At 43.4% G+C, this 21,042-nt stretch overlaps 1 protein-coding gene across 12 annotated transcripts in view; it reads left to right on the top strand.

Annotated features, from left to right (window-relative positions):
* Positions 1-21,042, top strand: part of Arpp21 (cAMP regulated phosphoprotein 21) — a 160,555-nt gene that overhangs the window by 132,941 nt on the left and 6,572 nt on the right. The window lies entirely within an intron of this gene.

Genomic DNA, 21,042 nt, shown 5'->3' with positions numbered 1-21,042 from the left:
TCCATATCTTTCTTGAAAATCAATTTATTTTGGATTACCACTATTTCATTTTTATTGAGAGAAGGGGGGACTGATACTTAGTTCATGATAATGTCATTAATTTTAATAGGAATTTATCTTTTCAAGAAAGAGAAGAAAGAGCAATATCCCACCCCCACCTTTGAAGGATTCACTCTATGATGTCTAGTAGACAGAAAAAACTGTTCTGCACCCCGTAGAAATGGTATCTCTGCCTTAGACTCGTGCCTTTGATAGAGCTTGATGTGTAAATTAGCCACAACATATCACCTCAGCCAGAAATGTATTACCAACTTCATCCGCAGATAAAGCCTCTACTACCATTTTTGTACTGTGGAGAGTTCAAAACCTCTTTCTGAATCTGCACAGCTCTGCTCTTTTGCACTAATGGGATGGCTGCCACTCATTGAAGGAGTCTCCGTATGGAGCCCTTTGTAGGCTGAATGCCTTCTCACATAGGTGCTTGTCACAGGAACGTGTCTTCTGTTCATGTCTCCCACCCACAGATAACATGCCTCTCCCCATTAAGCACTGGCCACGCAACCCTCGACTACCTTTTGCAGGTTGAGGTGTGCAATATAACCAGCAAGGACTTCCTATTCCTTCTTAAGAGCAGCATGGATAGAAGAGGCCTTTCCCATGCATCCCAGCAATGTCAGCATAATGACTGTTTGTCTTTTCCTATTGGGCCCAGATCTTTGCTCATTTCATTTGGAAGAAACACTTTGTGGCTTATGTTTGGCATGTCTAAATCTCAGGCCCCATTGCTCTAGCATTTTGGAACATGTCTTAGTCAAATGCAGGTCACTTGCTATCATGATAATCTTGGTTGTCAACTTGACAAACTGGAGAGAGGGAAATTTAGGGAATTGCTTCCATCAGAATGACTTATGGCCATTTCTTGATTACTAAATTCATTTTGAAAGGCCCAGCCCACTGTAGGTGGTACCATTCCCTAAGCAGGGAGTTCCAGGCTATTCAGGAAGGGTAGGTGAACATGAATCTTGCAGCAAGACAATAAGCAGCATTCTGCCATGGTTTCTGCTTCAAGATCCTGCTTGAGTGCCCGTCCTGTCTTCCTAGATGATGAGCGACAGTTGTCAGATTGTAGGTTTTTTCTTATATTACTACTTTTTTATTTGAATTACTGATCAGAAACATTTGAGAAGAAAATTCCAAAACAATGGTTGGTATTATTGTGGCATTGGTGGCATCCAATAAGATGATTTGTCTCTATTGCTAAAGACACTATATACTTCAGATACAGTATTTGAAAAATTCAAACTAGATCTGTCCTCAAACCTTGCTTCCTGAAATCTAGCTATGATAATACCAGAAGTTCCTATGCAAGTAGCCAAAGAGGGCAAATAATAAAAATTGTAGTTTTGTTCTTGGTAGTCATGGTGATGCTGAGACAATCTCTATGTATATTTGCAGGTTCCTGTTTGTAATCTTAGGCAACTTCCTTTGCTACAGGAAAGAAGAAGAGCACATTCCTATAGCCAAAGCCTTGTTAAGAAACAGAAAGGCAGTTTAATAGGGAAGCACAATGTAAGAGTTGAGTGATTGTTTAGAAGGGTGCACAGTAGTTTTACTCAAAAAATGTGAAACATTGACTTCTAACAACAAAAGTAAAAGCATCCAGGTCTTTTGAGAGAGCTCAGAAATGTGGCTTCCAGGGAAGAGTTTTTACATTCTGAGCCTCGACGACTTACTACTCAAGTGCCCATGCTGCCTCCGTTAGCAGAACTCAGCAGAATCAGACAGATCTGAAAGAGGCTACCAAGCTTCTTGACTATGTAGTGGGCTACAAATCACTTATCTGAAAAGTCACTGATTAGATTTCTCTGGAATTCAAGTTAAATTTATTTCATGCTTTTCTTTCTAGCAAAGATCAAGCTAAGCATTTACTCTCTTCATGTCACAGTAGAGACTGGAATCCACCTCTAGGTGGAGATACATTGTTGTCTCCCCGAAGAGTTAATTCAGTTGGGCCAGTCAATCATGCAATCAGGGGATCATCCTTCAGGAAGGTGGGCTCACATTCAGCCATGCTAGAGAGATGGGAGGAATAATTATACCCTTAATGAGGTAAGATGCTTTTCCTTCCCAGAACCTCTACCCTCAGTGCAGTTGCTCCACAACCTCACAAGTTTCTATTGGGTCTGTTCTGAGTCCTAATAAAAAAAGATACAACTTTTCAGCTTTTTTCTCTTCTGTATTTTTATTCAAGATGCTGACTTATGTCTAAAATATTTTAAGCTTTTTCCACTTTCTCTAAAGCTCCCCTCCCTTCCATGTGGCTGTTTGATGCTCATGTAGCTGGCCTCTGTGTCAACTTAACTCAAAAAGCCTAGTTCTTTGCCTCTTCCCCAGCTTTCTCCTCTGGAGACTGTTGAAATTGAAAACTTGCCTGCCTTCGGAGGGAGTGTCTTTCAAATTAATAAAATTGTCCGTGAGCTTCATTTTGAGTTCATTTTTGAATTATCTTACTAACAAGACTAAGACCTCCAGGAAGATCCTTGATTTCCTCTGTGACATGTGGTGACTCTAGTGGTACTCCCAAAAATGTCTGGTAGCATCACAGGACTGTAAATTGTCCTAGAAGTTGGGAAACTGAGGCAGGAAGATGACAGTCCTTCTTAGCCTGGCCTTCGGGTCAGTTTTCTTGGTCCAGAAGCAGGCTGGTGTCCTTTCCCTCCTCCACTTACTGCAACCTGGTTCTACTCTTGGGAAGAAGTTACCTAAGGCTAGGAAGGAACTCTGCCTCATTTGTGAATACCGTTGCTATGCAAGGCAAGCATTTATACATCTATACACCTGCTCTGTGCAGGGGTTGTTCTACTTGGCAGGTATGGGGTAAGCGAAAAGGGAAGACGAATTAGAGTCAAGAAACAGAGGGAAAGCAGCTTTTAACAGTGATTGAACAGCCAAACACTAGCAAAACATTTATAATGTCCTCCAGGCTATGCGTTCAGATCAAGGTTTTTTCTTTTTTTTTGTTTGTTTATCTGCTAAATGATACAGCTATAATGAACTTCAATAGATTCAATGAAAATCCAGTTTACATCAGGAAAAAAATTATTTTTAAAATGACTTAATATCAAATTTTGTTCAGGTTTGCTATCATCACTGTAGGTAACAAATGTGTTTATTATTTAAAGTCATTATTAAAGTTCTTATTTTGACGGTGTCTGTCATTCCCTCCCATTCCTAAATGGGATTCTTGATGACTTTGACAACTTTAAGTTGAAGCATTGAGGAAAGAGTGGGCCTCTGTTGAAGTACCAAATGTCAGCATGGGTTATTCTTAGATGTAAGTCAAAAAGAACAGATACTTCAGTGAAAAATGACTTCTGAGAGTCTCATAAATTTATTTCAATTTATTAGTATGTAACGCTCCCAATAAAGCTATTGTGCTTGAACTTTATGAACTTCTTTTTTTTTTTTTGGTTTTTTCGAGACAGGGTTTCTCTGTGGTTTTGGAGCCTGTCCTGGAACTAGCTCTTGTAGACCAGGCTGGTCTCGAACTCACAGAGATCCGCCTGCCTCTGCCTCCCGAGTGCTGGGATTAAAGGCGTGCGCCACCACCGCCCGGCTTTGAACTTCTGATCAGAAGTGATTGAAAACAGCTTCAAGGCCCAGGTACTTGGTTTATATCCCATTGACAGTGAGAAAACCAACCAAAAGACCTGTACAGAGACACACCCTAAGTCAGGTATTTGTCGAGTGGCCAGCTCAATTATGCCATTTTAGCAGTAGGGTGCATTTCTTCATTCTCTGGGGCTTCATCACTCTCCGGAGTGGCCATTAAATCTGAGGCTCTCTATACCACTGCTGTCACGCCTTTTATAAAACCATCCTAACCTATAACCACAACACTCAGTTGTTGAGGCAGGAGGACTGCCAGAAGTTTGATGTCAGGCTTGGCTATAAAGCCACTGTCTCCAAAAACATAATCCCAAACCAGCATGTTTGTATTCTGTCCACTGCCCCTGCTCTCCAGGGAACAGTCAGCTCTTGTTATCCAGTTTGCTGTGGGCAGTCTTCTGCCTAGCAGTCATGGGCTGCCCACATGCATGCTAATTAAAGATCTTTGGGTACCTGGAAACAAGAGCCTGGGCTTTTCCTGGACTCCTGGATTGACAGCAGCATCAGGGTGCAGGGCACATGCCAGGACTTTGGTAGGCTGGCCTTCTAGTACTTGAGTGCTGTGATCCGGACTGGCATCGGTTCGTTTGTGACTGCTTTCCTCACAGCAGTCTGTCCTCCATAAACACTTGCGTTTTATTGAAGCTAGCTAAGAAAGGATTCTGGCTTTATTGGCAGGTCCTCACCAAAAGCATAACACTGGTTACTATTGAAGGTACTGAAACAGTGTCTTGAAAATCAGTCAAAATATATGTCCCCTCAACTGACTGTGATAGTAGCTGGAGGCAGAGACAGATGCCTTCCTTTGGTATCTGTAGGTAGTAATACATGTCCTGTGCATGCATACATACATATTGACAAGCCCTCAAGCACATTAAACAAAATTAAAACATCCTAAGCATCTTAAGCATTTTCTGTCTAGCACTCAAGTACTAGAAGATCTGGTAGACCCTATGAGACTGGTGCCATAAATTGTATGGAGTACAGATAATGGAAATAGAGATTTGGCCTGGTGTGCTAAGTAATTGCCCCGGGATATGCAAGTCATCTGTTTGGAAGGCTGGGTCTTTAACATGTTATCTCTCATAGGAACAATTTATGCCTTCAAAAGGCAAACAGGCAAGCAAGCAAACAAACAAAACCAAAGACAGTAATTATGTTTGCTTCTCCCAACCCAACCCCACTCCCAATAAGTTTCGGCCAGTCAGTGAGATGCTCGCATCCACCAGGACGTCATTAGAAGCACCGTGGTGGTTCTTGAGTATCAAGTAGCTGCGCTCACACAGAGGGGAAGCTGTTGCTGTCATCATCTATTTTTGAGCTGCCCCACGGTATCCACCATCACGATCTTGTTAATAACGCCAGGCCACTGAGGAGTTGCTGGTGATGAAATTTCATCTTAGGAACTTTCTGAGGGGCCTCACCTGCAGAAATACCAGCTCTCCTTAATTAAAATTTGATTCTCAAAAGAAGCCACTATATGTGTTTTAGTAAGATAATAACACGGGTAATAATTACGCTTCGTATGTGGCTACATCTCTTTTGATGTGGACGCGGGTAGCTTTGTGTTGTCTCAAATCATTGCCGAGGCAGTATCCAGAAAGCAGAGGTTCTTGTCTGTTTGCGTGTGTTTGTCTCTGTGTGCGTGCCTGCTCTGTGGTGAGTGCTACGTGGTATATGTATGTTTGGTGCCCGCATGTAAATACTTGTGCTCACACTGGCAGGCTAGAGCAGGGATGGTATCCTCTGTCCCTCCCCAGTCTGTTCCCTGGAGGCAGGGTCTCTCACTGAACTAGAAGTGCAGCTTTGAGGGGAGGCCAACTGGCCAATGAACTCCCAGAATACACTCTAGTCTTCTATGATGAGGTTGGAGGCACGTGCAGCCATGGCTGACTTTAAATGGGTGCTGAGGATCTGAACTCAGGTCCTCATGCTCGTAAAGCAAGCTCTCTTACCCACCCAACCATTTCCACAGTGCCCTAAGCTGAAGTCTAGGGCAAGAGTCTGATGTCACCGACATCAAAAATATGTGTGGCCCAGGTGGCTTCAAACTCTCTGTGCAATTGAGGAGAGCCTCAAAATCCCAACCTTCCTGCCTCCATCTCCTAAACCAGGATTAAAGATTTAACGCAAGGTCTACATCCTGTCTTCGCTGTAGGTCAGATTGATGGCAACGTATAAAAGCCTGATTGCTCAATTATGTACTCTTTGTAAATGTAGTTTCAGTAAGACAGAAATCATTCCTGAAAACATGCTTACAGGCTTAATAACAGTGACTTCTAGGAGACTTGATAGCTCTAAAGGTAAAAAAGCAAAATAAAAACGCAACTACAAATGTTACTAAATGTAGAAAAAAATCAAGTGATGTATTTTGTATTTTGAGTCTTTTTTTTTCCTAAGGAAAACGTACCTTATACATTTAATTCACAAAAGACTCCAGAGAAATACCTCACTTTGTTTACTGTCTCTCCTGAATCTCATAGGTGCCCAAATTAGTCTGGGTACCAGTGAGTTGCTCTTTATGGTTGCAAATTATTCTGCTCTCTTCTGGAGCCTGTGCTCTCCCTCCTTGCCTCCCTCCCTTACCTCCTTTCCTCACTTCCCCCTCACACTCTCTCTCACTTTATCCCTCCATTCTAAAGCCGAGGATCTTGCAGGGGCCTGTGTTTAGAGGTGGGCATCTCCATTTGCATCTTGTTACATCTGGCATGTGTTGCATGAAACCACAGCAGCAATAGCGATAGGCATGAGACCTGCCTGAGATTGGGGTCCCCAAGCCAAGTGGCTAATTCTTCAAGGGTTGGAGAGGGAATCCTAAGTCCCCACCCCTCCCTGCTATAGGCAGTTAAAGGTTATAAATGATAACCTTCGTTATAAATTTATTAAAGGTTATAAATGATAACCTTAAACAAATAAACACCAGTCTTGCTTATGCAGGCGATGCCAGTTAAGAGCAAACAGCACAACAAAAACAATCAGATGTGAAATTAGGAGGACTTGGGAAGAAGGGGTTTGGTGGGAGGGGGTGACAGTAAGACGCGATAAAGACTTTGAAGAGCAGTATGTGCATACGAATGAGATTTGTAGAGATGCTTCAGTGATTAAGAACATGTACTGCTCTTGCAGAGGACCCAAGTTTTGTTCTCAGTACCTAAGTCAGGTAGCCTCCACGCTCTCTGTATGTATAATCAACTATAAAGCAAAAATGTTTGGAAAATAGCATTTTATTCAAAAAAGAATTATGCTGCATTTGAAAGATGCAAAATGTAAACTGCTCATCTTTCCTTATAAATTAGGTGCTTTGAATTCCAACTTTCACACCTGAACTTGTGGGGTTCATAAAGCCAGGGAAATGTTATGCATGGGAGCCAGAGAGTCACTCACTGCTAGAGAAGGTGACACTCCCCAGAGCTCACTGACACACCTCCCAGGTATCCAGTCAAGCCTCTGCCCTTTCTCACTGTTTCCTGTTTAACTGCCCTGTTCTCTCTCTTACAAAAATTAGTGAGGAAACTGGGCAGTGATTACTAACCCTGTGCTTAAGGGCTGTTGAGAATTTCTGATCAAGTTAAAGGAGATCAATACATTAAATTAGTAACTTTATATAGCCAAGAACATCATTTTTGAAGATGTGCTCTTAGTGGACAGCCCTGGAAATGGAAGTCAGACGAACCGGCACTCTGACTCAGCCACTTAACCTTGTTGGCACTGTTAACCACCTAATCAGCCAACAAACATGTGTGTGTCTATGTATGAGCGAATGTGTGTATGTGTTTGTGGATGAATGTGCGTGTGTGTGCATGTATATGTGAGTGGTGTGTGCATGTATATGTGCATTGCTCATGGTGTATGCTCACCCATATTCCTGAGTGTGAGTACAGATGCACACTGGCCAGGTCACACACTAGTGATCAGAGGACACTGCCCAGTGTTGCTCCTCATCTTCTGCTCTGTTTGAACCAGGTTGTTTGCTGCCCAGTGCACAGGCTAGCTGCCCCACGGGTGTCTGTAGTGCCTCCTAGCAACATCTCCCATCTCCTCAAAGGAGTGCTGAGATCACTGCCAAGCACTACCCATTGTGCCTAGCTTTTACATAGGCTTTAAAGTTTCAAATGCGGATCCTCACACTGGCACAGCAAATATTTTAGCCACCGAGCCACCTCCCCCAGCCCCAACAAACTATTTTTGAACTACATATTGTTCAACGTAGTAACTACAGAGCAAAGCCAGAAAGAAAGCTAGCGTCACATGCCAATCTTGGTGCTAGTGAAGCTGAGGCAGGAGGATCATGAGTTTGAAGTCTGTCTAGGCCAGTGGTTCTCAATCTTTGTAACACAGTGACCCTTTAAGACAGTTCCTCATGCTGTGATAACTCCAACCATAAGATTATTTCACTGCTTCTTCATCACTGTATTTTGTTACTGTTATGAATCACAATGTAGATATCTGATATGTGACCCCTATGTTTGAGAACCCACAGGTTGAGAACCACTGCTCTAAGCTATGTCATGAGAGCCTATCTCAGAAACTTAAATCAATAAGAGGATAAAGAGAAGCAAATACTGCAATGGAGCATATGAAAGTCAGAAAACGAATAACATTTCAATGAACATTTTATTGTTCACATAAACATACATATGTGTACATGTAAATATACTTGCACATGCATGTGTGCGCCTGTGTGTATGATGTGTCTACTATATAGTAACTGTGATCTATTCTTTGAACCATATACATCTGAGAGGGATTTAAAAGACCTGTTTTTATTTTATATGTATGAATGTTTGTCTACATGTGTGTCTGTGCACCACATATGTGCCTGGTGCTCATGGAGGCCAGAGAGAGCATTGGATCCCTAGAACCAACTAGTGTTACAGGTGACTGTGAATTATCAACCTGGTTGCTGGGAACTGAATCTGGGTCCTCTGCAAGAGCAGCAACTGCTGAGTCATCTTCCCAGCCCCAAGGGGGTTCCTGATAATTACATTAAAGCAGGAGCATTAATGGGGACATACAGTCTACTATATAAAAAGTTGTCTCTCATTTAAATAAAGCACCAGAACCAAGGTATGTAGATTCTAATCTCCATTTTATGCAAGGTATCTTATCATGTGTATTAAGTCAAAGAATAATGATTAAGATTAAAGAATCATTTAAAACATTCACAAAAGGAAAATAGCGGTATAATAATTTGACTTCTCTTTGGAAGGAGTGAAGGTTGTTCTCTAAGCCATAATGGGCTTTGGAGCCTAAGTGGTTGCAGTGAGCAACATGGATCCTTTTGTCTTGCCTCATGGTTAGGAACAAAACACCAACTCCATCAAAATCAACCAGTTTGCTTTCTAATGTACAAAGCACAGCATTTCCAAGTGCTTTGTTTTAGGCTTGGTATTGTACTTTGCAGCTATTACCCCAGCACTCAGGAAACTGAAGTATGTGGACCAGGGCGAATTCAAGGCCAGCCTAGGTAGGCTACATTGTGAATTTCAGAGTAGCCAGGAAAACAGCGAAATCATGTCTCAAGAACACTGATAAAAAAAATTCATATTTTTATTTTTCAAAGTTTTTTATGTTCATTTATTATTCATTTGTTCCCAAGACCAACATTTCAAAATTATATCTGCTCAGGCTTCATGATATTTTTTTAAATAAAAAGTAAATTAAAGCATCACAGATCATTTACTAGATGTGAAAAAAGTAAATCTGGTTCGTGCAGATAGTGAGCATTATTTAATGCTGCATTTGCAAGTAGAATAAAAGACTGTACAACATGTTAATTGAAAATACTATGTTTTCTTTAAAGATTAATTATTTCTCTGACACAAAACTCTACAAAGGGACTAGATTAGAAATGACTTGTGAAGTGAAAGTCTGACCTTGACCAGGTTCTCTGGCGGGCTAGGAGGAGCATTGGAGAGGCTGAAGATGGCACCAGCACAGCCGCAGGAAAGCAGAGGAGAGGGGGTTAGGAGGAAAGAGAGGAGTTCCATTGAATTAGTCACCAGGAAAACATTTAAGGTGTCTGGTCTGCTTGCATCTGGAGTCTGCCCATCATCTTTGAGATCTGAGAAGGGTGTGTGTGTGTGTGTGTGTGTGTGTGTGTGTGTGAATTAACATGTGTGAATGTAGTCATACCATAGTACATGTGTGAAGATCAGAGGATGTGACCTCATGTGTCAGTCTTTGCCTTCCAGCTTAGGATCTCTTTTTATTTCTGTTTGTTCGCTTGTTTGTTTTCTGCTGACTATGTCAAACTAGGCTACCCATGAACTTCTGAGAAGTCTCCACTGCGAGCTTTTACCCAGAGCTTTTACCCAGCGAGTCATCCACCTAATCTCCCTAAGAAGGCTTGAAGTGAAGGTGACTTCACCTTTCCCTAAACATTTTGGCAGGGAAAAGCAAAGCTACAGGATGGGCAAGCTTTGGTTAGGAAACAAAAGACAGAGAACAGGACTGATCTTGCCTTTGCTGGCCAGAAATCTCCAGGTGTCCGGGTTTTTGCTGATACTGATGGCCTGACCCTGTTTCGAACCCAGAAGTTGGTTGTTATGACTCTGCAGCCCAGAAATCAGATCCACACCAGCGTGGGCTGCACCAGCCTGTTTCAATGATTCTCACCAGCTGGCTGCTCCCAGTTAGAACCAGCCTGCCTTCTCTGCCGACCTAAGTGCTTAGCCTGCCTTTGCCTCCCAAGCTGCTTCAGCTCCTAGAGATGAACAATTTCTTGATAATCATAGGCAAAGCAGCGCATTTGTTGAATTAACCCCCGCCCCTTTCCCTTCAGGGCTCTTCCTCAGTGGCCTATGGAGGTTTTGTAGACTGAAACCTAGATGCTGGAAGTTAGAAGGAACATTTCCAGGGTAATTCTGGGAGTAAAGGTGCCTCCTCTGACTCCTTTTATAAGGCTACGAAGAAATCACCTTAACCTGCATCTTAACCTGAGCTCCACAAAAGCCCTGGTGGGGGTGGAGTGGGGAAATATTTGCTACTGGATTATAGGGAGAAAAGAAAAGAAAAGCCTGGGAATTAGGAAGCAGTGGGCAGAAGTACTGGCATGTAGTGTCCACCCAATTATGGAGTCTGTGACTTTTCCCAATAGTAAACACATATTAACTTTGACTGCAGAGTCAACAACACTGCTTGCAAGGGTTCTTTCATACAGTCTCACCTTGGTGATGGTTGCAATAAATATCCAATCAGGACTGGAAGTGAAATTTCATGGTCAAATGTGGGTTTATCACATAACTCTGGGATCTAGCCAGAGCACCAATAAATAAGTAAATAAGGAACAAATTTGGTTGAATGTAATAAGTTTAAGACTAATTTACAGAACATCTCTTTAGCCAGAGACGCTTACAGAAATGGAAGACGTGGTGGGGGCTGGCAGAAACAGAGATGTCATACAGTCTTCTTTGCTTCGCCCACTGCTAACATTTGCTGGCAGTTTTCTGCTTCTGCAGCGAGTGAAAGAAAATGTCAAATTTCACAAAACAAGCACTGCAGCTTGAGTTGAATCATAATCTAATTGTTTCTCTTTCCCCTAGGATATTTCCATAGTGGTATTACTTAGTATCACTCTGAATGTTAGTATCAGTTCCCTACCAATGCTGCCATTTCCAAAGGGAGAGTCAACTATTAGGGCAAGGAGTCAAATATTCTGCCCTAATGCCTAATGACACATAAATTTGAGAGTTAACATTTATTTAATTGCCAAAGCGGTCATGCTAAGTGCATAGTCTGACATATTATTTAATGTTAAAATGATGAATTTTGAGAAAGGAAAAGGTCTATTAAAAACAAGAAATAGTGTATAAAGAGATAGCTCAGAGTGAAAAGCACTTGTTCTAGCGCAGAACCCGGATTCAATCCCCAGCACCCATATGGTGGCTCAAAACTGTCCATACATTCAGTTCTAGGGGATCTAATTTTTAACTGCTGTGGGCACTAGGCATGCATGTGATACACAAATAGACAGGCAAGCAAAACACCCATACATATAACATAAATTAATCTTTAAATGTTTTTTTTTCTTTAAATGTTTTTAAAAGAAAGCAAGCAGTGTGCTCTTAGAGTGACCCAACTTACTTTTTGAATCTTTGTTTGTGTAGATTGGCCCAGTAGCTTGGGAAGCACTTGCTGACATGGCTTTCTGTGTTTTCTGAAGGGGAAGGGTGTGCTGGTTACTCCATTTCCAAAACCTCTTTCTCCCCCAATCCCATGAAATCCCTCCCTCTCTTGGCTTACTTTGCCCTGTGGCTTTAGGTAAATCATGCTAGTGTAAGGCATGCCCTGACAGAGGTCAAAGGGCAGAACAGTGAAGGGAAGCAGAGCTCCTTGCAGTGGGATGGCGCTGGTTCTCACAGGCGGCTTCCTCCCCCAGCTTTCACTGTCTCCCAGCCTTTCAGTTGCCCAGCAGTGTCCTGAGGGGACAGAAATAAGTCACTGTTAGCAGAGTCATCAGCTCAACTCTCCATGACCTTAGCCTTCTACTCAGTTGCTTTCTCTGCACTGTTTTTATTTCCTGTAAAATGAGAATAGAGACCATGCCTACTTCATAAACTGTGTAAGTCAGTGAGGGTGGTAAGGCACATGAATTCACAGCAACCTGGATATAGAAAGGAGAATGCTTAATTTCCCCATCGAGTACATACAAGTGTGGCTTCTGCTCACTGACCACAAGCTCACCTCAGATTGTCTGATGGCAAATAATTTACACAGTCCAGGATCCTAGCCAGGGAATGATGCTTCCTATAGTGGGCAGTTTTCCCACTTTAATTAATACGATAAAACCAATCCCCAATAGGCATGCCTGGAAGCCCATCTCCCAGGGGATTCTCAATCCATCAGGTTGACAATTAACAGTAAACCATCACGTTAAATGAGGAATCAAGGTCAGGCAGGGAGGGAAGGAGTTCTTTGTTAAATAAATTCTTTATTAAGAAGGCCAGAATGTCCCTGGGAAGAAGGCTCCAACTAAGTGAAAAAGTGGTTCAAGACCATGCAAAGTGGGGACACAGAATGGAAAGCAAAGACACTGACCATTGGCCACCATTTATGGTTGGCCCATGTCTCATAAGAGGGCTATCCATCTACACCAACCTCCTCAGCACAAAGACTGAGCCTATTTCACAAACAAGTAAAACGAAATTAGAGAGAAAGAAGGCACTCCTTACTGAACTGTTCTGTTTCAGAAAAGTGATAGTAACCGGGTAGGAATTCAAAGCAGAAGTGTGTGTTGGAACTTAACAGCTTGCTCAGTCCACATAGCTACATACTTCATGATGGTTCATGATGGTTCAGTGACTATCAAAACCAGGTCCCTTTTTTTCTTCTTCTTCTTCTTCTTCTTCTTCTTCTTCTTCTTCTTCTTCTTCTTCTTCTTCTTCTTCTTCTTCTTCTTCTTCTTCTTCTTCTTCTTCTCTCTCTTTCTCTCTCTCATATGAGTGTTCATGTGTGTGGTTGTATGGAGAGGCCAACGTACAACCTGGGTGTCATGTACAACATCAAACCCCTTTGAGACAAGATCTCTCATTGATGTGGAACTCAACAATCACTCGGACCAGTTGGCCAGTGAGCCCCAGACATTCTTCTACATACACCTCCCCAGCTTGGGGATTAAAAATGCAGCCACCACACCCAGCATTTTCAATGTAACTTTAGAGCATCGAACTCAGGTCCTCACATTTGTGGGGCAAACACTTAACCAGTTGAACTAACTTCCCCAACCCTCAAGGTGAGATTTCAAGACCAGCATTCACTCATGCAAACCCACCTTTCAGGCTGTAGCATAGCCTGACTGCAGTAGAAGAGCTGGAGACCAGCGCTTTGTAGTTTACCCTTCAATAGGCATTTGAGGTTCTGCAGAAACAGGCCAACACACAGCCCATTGACCCAAGGGAACCACTGTTCTAGTCGGGAGAAGCAGAAGCAAAATGGGGAACCTAGATTGAGTAGTAAGTGAACAATTGCTTTAAGAAGTCAGTCCTCAAGCCTCTGGGCAGATGGGCCCAGCACAACACCTTACCTGGATACCTTTGGGTGTGGCCTCATGCCTCATCAGGGAGGTGCCAGCCTCTGCAGCCCCCATGTTTGCATTGTGCATTAGGCTGAGATAGCAAGAATCTGGACCCAAAGGCTTCCTCTATTATCCTAAGAATTGATAGATCTGGCTGTGGTTTGTGGGGAAAGTACTCTGCCATCTGAAAGGAAACTTCAGGCAATGAGCTTGCAGCCATCTTCGGAAGCTCCAGCTGGGAACTTGTAAATCACTTTTAACCAGGACGGAAGACTGGTGTTTCCCTCCAGTGCCTTGGTATGACAGCAAGAGGTAACAAGTGACTGATCAGAACCATTTCTCTCCTACCCTGGAGCAGGCTGTAAAAAGTGAGGCTGCTCAGTAGGCAGCAGAGACAGCCTGCAGGGGTGTGCCTGCTGCTGGTGCTTGCATGCTACGATGCATGTGTGGAGGTCAGATGGCAACCTTCATAGGTGGTTCTCTCCCTCCACTATGGGCTCCAGGGACTGAACTCAAGTCATCAAGCTTGCATGGCAAGTGCCTTTACCCACTGTGCCATCTCACCAGCCCAACATAAACTAATTTGTACTTATGTGGGCAAGTCTCTGGATTCCTGATGGTTTCCTTAGTCCAGATAAAAATGACATTAGTAAACAACAATTCCTCATACGAAGGATAAAATATCTCCATTACTGCCATTCTAGCAATGATGATTTTGAGTTAGGTGATTATGTGGAGGAACAAAAATTGTCTCTTGACTATCATTTGAGTGTGTGACATCGTCTGGTGTCCAGAGGTTGTTTGCTTTGGGGTCCTGACTATTGGGATATTGAAGTAATTAGAAAATCACAAGGAATCAGAAGTCATGTTCCCAGCTCTAACTGTAATGACAACTTTAAAAATGTTTAGCCTTAGTTTGGGGAGAGATCTTAGGCAGTAAAATGCTTGCCATGCAAGAATAAGTACCTAAGTTCCACCTTTCTCTTTCACGATGACTTTGCCGCTATCCTCATTGTCCCTGTTCTGTGTCCTCATGTACCATCTCCTCTCTACTTTCTGGATTCTAATCTCTCCTGGGTCTCTAGCTTTTCTACCTCTCCTCATGCTTTTTATTGATTTTTTCATTTCGACCACCTAGTGCATGAGTATCATCATGACTTATAGGTCCATTTCTATTTCTCTCTCAGGTGTCAGTAACTCATGTCAAGAGCAGCCATGTCCTATTGACTTCTGAATCTATGCAGCATGACAAATGGCTTGCCTAAGCATTGGAGTCTTTCGCTCATTTGATTACTGATAACTAATAACACACTGGTCCCTCCTGTGCCTCCAACTAAGGGGCTGCCAATACAAATGTACCCCAGGGCTGAGGTTCCTTCTCTACCTTCTTTCTGTCCCTGGGTCACAGGCTATAACACCTCACATCCTGAGCATCCCTTGGATGTGCTCCTTATCACTACCACTCCTACCCTGGCTCAGCTTGTGTCTTCATTGTTTCTCTCAGGTTATTGTTGTTGTCCCCACAGACTTCCGACCTTCAGCTCGGCCTCCTGGATGGATTCAGGGATATCTTTATAAACTTGCCCGTCATTTCACTTCTCCATTTGTATCTGCATGCCCACTCTGCATACTGATCAGGTCTTTCAGCGTTAGATCTCATTTTATCGTACAGTGTTTAAGGCCCCGCAGTGTGAGCCTGATTCCACTTCTGTCCTCTTCACCGTCCCTGCCTGCATCTAACCACCTTTGAAATTACTTCTCACATCTCTGGCCTTTGCACATGGGAATCCTGATTCTTCACACCTCATACCATTAACATTTTCTGCTCATCTTCCTGGTAGAAACTTCTTCAGCTGTGGATCATGGCATCACTTAACCGACCCAGGGTGGGTTGTGTAACTCATGGGTGGCAATAGAATTATGAGTTCACGAGGACAAAAATGAACTCAGCCTCAAGTGTGGAGTCAATGCAAGAGTTTTTTGACAATGCTCACCCATGTTTCCTCACACAACTTCACTTCACTGTAGCCTTGGCTGTAAACAGACAACATGCATGCTTCACACAGTGAAAACCATCACCCGATCAAACACCATTCACACTGCTACACTTTGGCTCAGATTCTAGACCATGACATGTTATTAGTGGCAGTGTTTTGACTGTACATACAAAGTTTTTTGCTCTTATAGAAATATGATGCTTTAATTACAGAAAACAAAGACTTAATATTTTCCTGTTGTCATTCCTCCGGATATAGGTGTTACATTAGAATATCTTTGGATGGTTTTCAATAAACAAGCACGCCATATCATCAGTATAAGAGTTTTCTTTCATCTGTAACAGACATTAAAGTTGTTTATATAATGAAAAACATTAAAGAATTGTATTTATGGTTTATTATCAACAGATGTTTGGTGTGCTGACTTTAAATACCTGTAGGTTCCAAGTCAAGTCTGAAAAAAAGCCTCAGATGGAAAGGACTTTGCAGGGGAAGATTTTGAAGTTTCTGCATACAAGGGCTAGTTAAAGAACCACCTGGAAGCCTTCTATTAGCTGCCCTTCCTCTGAAACCCTATGAGAATAGTCCTTTCTTCAGTGTTCCATGGAGTCTAAGATGTGGTCCTATTTTTCTCTCCTTCCCCACCTTCCCATCCATATCTGATTAGTGCCCTCTCCAGCCCATATATAAACCTTGGGAATAGGCTACTATGGTCACTCGGATGTTAAATGGCAAAGAACAAACAATACATTGGAGGAAGACAGATAGAAATAAGAGAAACTGAAGTGAAGGGCAGACGAGGTTGCTTGACATTGACTATTATTAGGTTGGAGGTGAGTCAGAGGTATTGCCTGTCAACTTAAAGAGCCAGTGTTAAAACATCAGGGACTGTATAGCTGAAGAGACACATGGGCCCCCAAAGTTCTCACTCCATAAGCATAGGGACCCAAGTTCAAACTTCCAGAACCCAGATCAGAAAGCAGATGTCTTATTGTAGTTTGTTTTCCCAGTCCCAAGGAGAGGGAAATGGGCAGATTCCCAGGGATCAGTGACCAGCCAGACTACCCTTATTGATGAACTTCAGGCCATTGAAAAATTCTACCTCAAAAATGAGGTGCATGGTTCCTGAGGAACTACTCCTGAGGTTGTCCTCTCTCCACATGCTCACACAAATAAGGTGCACAGCACACATGTGCACACCCCACACAAGAATGCATACATGGATATACATATACATACAGGTATATGTATGTATATATACCTGTATGTATATGCTCAAGAAATAATACTTTTTTAAATATTCAGGAATTGTGCCAACTTGTTTCTAAGCCCTTTGTAGTTTGAATCCAGCAACCGTGAGAATATTCGCTCCAGGGAAATTGGTCATGTGTGGTCAACAGGGATTCCCCACTCTTGGATACACAGAGGCTTCCTGGGAGAGAGGATTTAGTTCAGTGGCAAAGCACTTGACTTTCCTAGCAAGCTCAAGTCCAGACATTCATTCAGTCACCAGCACATGTAAGAGAAAAGGAGCAAGGCTAGCAGTGGGAGCTTCCTAAAGGTAATTGGGGTTAACATAAAGCCAGTTAGCCCTTTTTCACGTCCCTCAAGTGTACAACATTGGTGGATCTCACAGATGTGAGATCTCACTTCCGAAGTGTGTGTTTGTATCTCACCCGTTACTACCACCTCTACCTAGGCTCCTATCATCGTTGTCTCTACCCTGCTCCTTGATGGGGCTGCCCAGTAACAGAAACCAATGTTATTGTTAAGTCTTCCACTAGTTCAGCATTTGGGATCTAATCCTATTAGTCTGGAAATGAACAAGATGCTCTATTTGATTGTTGACAAATAGTAACATACAAAGATACCTTATATCAAAAGAGCATTTTTTCCATATGTGTTCCCATATGCCTGTGTGTATGTATATGTGTTCTTGTGTGTGTGTGTCTGTGTGTGCCTGCACGTGCACATGAGTACATGACTGTGGAGAGTGAACTCTGACAGCAAGTTTGGCTCTTGGTTGTTTTCCCCTTTATTTACTGAGGCACTTTCTCTCACAGAGACCATAGTTTCCTGATTTGGCTAGCTCAGCTAGCCAGGTTGCCTAGAGACTCTCCTGCCCCCAAATCCTAAATGGGATTGCTGGTGGCCTGCTCATGCCCTCCCAGATTATATATGGGCTCTGAAGGTCTGAACTCTGGGCCTCACACTGGCACAGAAAAAGCTTTATCAACTGAGCTGTCTTCTTAGACCAAAGGGTCCTTTTGAGATATTGTTACCTACAAAAGAGCTTTTCAGTTGTGGCCATACATAGTGGTGAATCTGTTACTGTAGAATTTACCTTGAGGTGGCTGGCCAGAGCTGGTTACACTTTTACAATCTGTAGCCATACAGATGGTCAGTAATGCTGACCTCATGGCTTGTAGCCTCCTGATCAATTGGATAAATTCTGTGGAAACAGGCACCAAGGGGCCAGTTGCCATAGCCCCCTCCATCTTCCTCTTGACCCCGCCCCCAGCTTGTCTGTGGGAACTGTTCCTTCTGTGTGGTTCAGTGTCCTGCTCCCCACCCAATGAGTGTGCAGCATCATAATTGCGGGGCCAGGTGAGACACAGGAACGGCACGTTGTCCTCTGAGCCCCTACCCTCATTAAGAAAGTAAAATGTTAGTGAGTCTTGCGGGCAGCCTTCCTCCCTCCGGATTGCTGGAGCTCTTCGGCTGTCAGCGCAGCACTCTGGGCCAGGAAAGTTCAGAGAATGACTTCAATAATATGACAGCCTCTTCCATTTAAAACGGAATTCAGCTCTGCTTCCCTCGGAGCCTTCATTGAAATTCCGCGCATGATCCGTTCCTCTAGTCATTTAACAATGTCTCTCATGTTTGCCCTGATTTAAGGAAGAGAAAGAGAGAAAGAAAAGAAAAGAGAGAAAGGAGCCCAGCTTTTATATTTGTGATAACGCGGATCAGGGTAGTGTAATTGCAGGGAGGAGGCCCCCGGGCTGGTAGTAATAGGGACGGCTCCTCTGATGTGTGCTGCCAACAGACAGTGACCTGTGCGTGGTTGTTCTCGGGGGACAGGAAAGAGGCTTTTAAGAATTACTCACTGTGAAGGATGAAAGCTAATGAGGAAAGGAGCAAGTGAGGAGAGAAGCGACTCTTCAGGAAGTCTGGCTCCACTTAGACCTGTCATGGCTCCCTTCAGAGTCATTAGGATGGGGTGGGTCTGTGCAGGAGGGGGCTGAGCCTCGTACATTCCCATGCAAGCTCCTCCTAGGTCAAGGTGCCTCCTTCCTGAGGAATAAAGGCCACTAAATAATAAATATCAAGGGAAAGCAAGGGAATGGATGCAGAGACTACCAATAAGTAAGGTGAACGGGGGCATTTATATCAAAGAAGGAGCCGCTCCTAATGGGCTTCAACAACACAAAAGGAAAAGGCAGTCTCACATACTCTGCTTCCTTCTCTGGAAGGCCAGACATGGGTCTTGAATCACATGTACCAGCAGACTGGCATGGAGCAAAGTGTCTCAGAGAAACACAAAGCTTGGTTTTCTTTTCCCCTGGACTGGCTTGCTAGACTGGGGGAAGGGGTAGGATGGGGGACTGGCCACCTGGAGCGTGTGCTGGAATTGGATAGTGTCATCAAAAACAGTGAAGACAGATACGTCTGGGGAACCTCGGGGCAGCTGACCTCCTCATGCAGGATGTAGGTGAAGATGTCTTCCGGTGAAGTGCCCAAAGGCTGCTCTCGTCTCTGAGGCATAAGGTGCTGGTCCACCTCAGGAGCCCACAGCAATACTGTCATATAAAGCTACATGCTATACTCCTTGTCCACAGTCCCCTGGAACAAAGGCTGTGGCTGCTGAGCTGGGACGGGCTTTGTGTCGTAGGGATGCAGCCTCTGTGGTGAAATGACACAAAGAAGTGCACAGTATCCACACAGTGAGAATAGACAGCAACAGCATATGCTCCAAACACAAAGCTCTTCAAGCTGCCTGGGATGGGGAGGCATTTGTTTTTCCCAGTCCTTCATCTGATGACCTAGGTTGCTTTGCAAATCCCCGTTTCTCCTCTTTCTCCCGCCTATGTTTGCCCTCAAAACCATCTCCACCAGCCAAGTGTTCTTCCTAGAGTTAACCAGTCATCCAGGAGAGTTTAGACTGAGTGGATATCACACAGAATTAAGCTACCTGTGATTGTTTTAACTGTTACCTTGACACAGCCTAAGAAGAGGGCCTCAGCTGAGGAATGCCTAGATTAGTTTGGCCTGTGGGGGAATCTGTGAGAGATCGTCCCGATTCTTAATTGAGGTAGGAAGATCCATCGTAAATATGGGCAATATCCTCTCATGGGCTGTTAAGAATGCAAAACCATAAGCAGCAAGCAAGCAGGCAGCATGGATGCATTCACTTCTCTTTGCTTTGACTATGGGTGTTACATGAGTAGCTGCTGAGTTTCTGCCTCAGTTTCCCCTCAGTGGTGGACAGAACTTGGGTCTATAAACTCCTTTCCTTGAGTTGCTTTTGGTCAGGTTAAGGGTGCAGCAGAATGAAAATGAAGTTTGCCTTGCCTGCTCTTCCAAGATCTTCAGAGTGTGATCCATTTATTTGAATAGCCACCAACCTCATTCTCCAACCCAGTGGTCTACCCACTGCCCCCTCATCTGCGTAGCTATCCTGCAGCACAGTTATTTAGTGCTAAGAGTTGGTTTTCACAAGGAAATCATGTTTCAGCTTTGATTTCCTTTCATACGAAGAGAATCTTGTTCAAAAGCTGTGGGCCATAATTCTTCTCTTCATCTAACCGTTTTAACTATTGAGAAAACAATTAATGTACCAAATGGTCATTGAATACCTGCCACATGAGAGAGATTATGTTAGCTACAAGAGAGGGGGATGCCTGCATAATAAATAGTAATTCCATTGAGAGAGAAAGCACGAGGCTACGGGGTCAGAAGTCACAGCATAAATTCTAGTTGTCTCTCAGAGTAGCTCCGAGTCCTTAATGGTTTATTATATCTTTGCAAGTCATCATTTTCCATAAAAGGTGTTTCGTGATAGTTACTACTTCTCGGGATTCTGCAGCATCATGCCAAAGACTTTGTTCACTCTTGGCCTGAGCCTGGGTGATCAGCACGTACGGCTGACCAATCATGGATGATTTCAGAGCAGGGGAAGACTTGGAAGAGTCCATCAGAGCCAAGAACCAGCAGATGATGGAAACTTACAAAAGGAGGGGCCAGTTCGAGATAAGCAGTTCGTCTGCATGTTCATAACCAGCTCTGCCGTTTTCAGGACTGCTGTGACCCTTCCATACACCTTAGACAAAAGCACAGAGTTTGAATTCAGAAGCAAGCTAT

Source organism: Chionomys nivalis, chromosome 4, assembly GCF_950005125.1.
Source record: "Chionomys nivalis chromosome 4, mChiNiv1.1, whole genome shotgun sequence".
Lineage (NCBI taxonomy): Eukaryota > Metazoa > Chordata > Mammalia > Rodentia > Cricetidae > Chionomys > Chionomys nivalis.
Note: the sequence above shows the minus strand (reverse complement) of the source record. Positions and strands in the feature narration are given on the sequence as shown.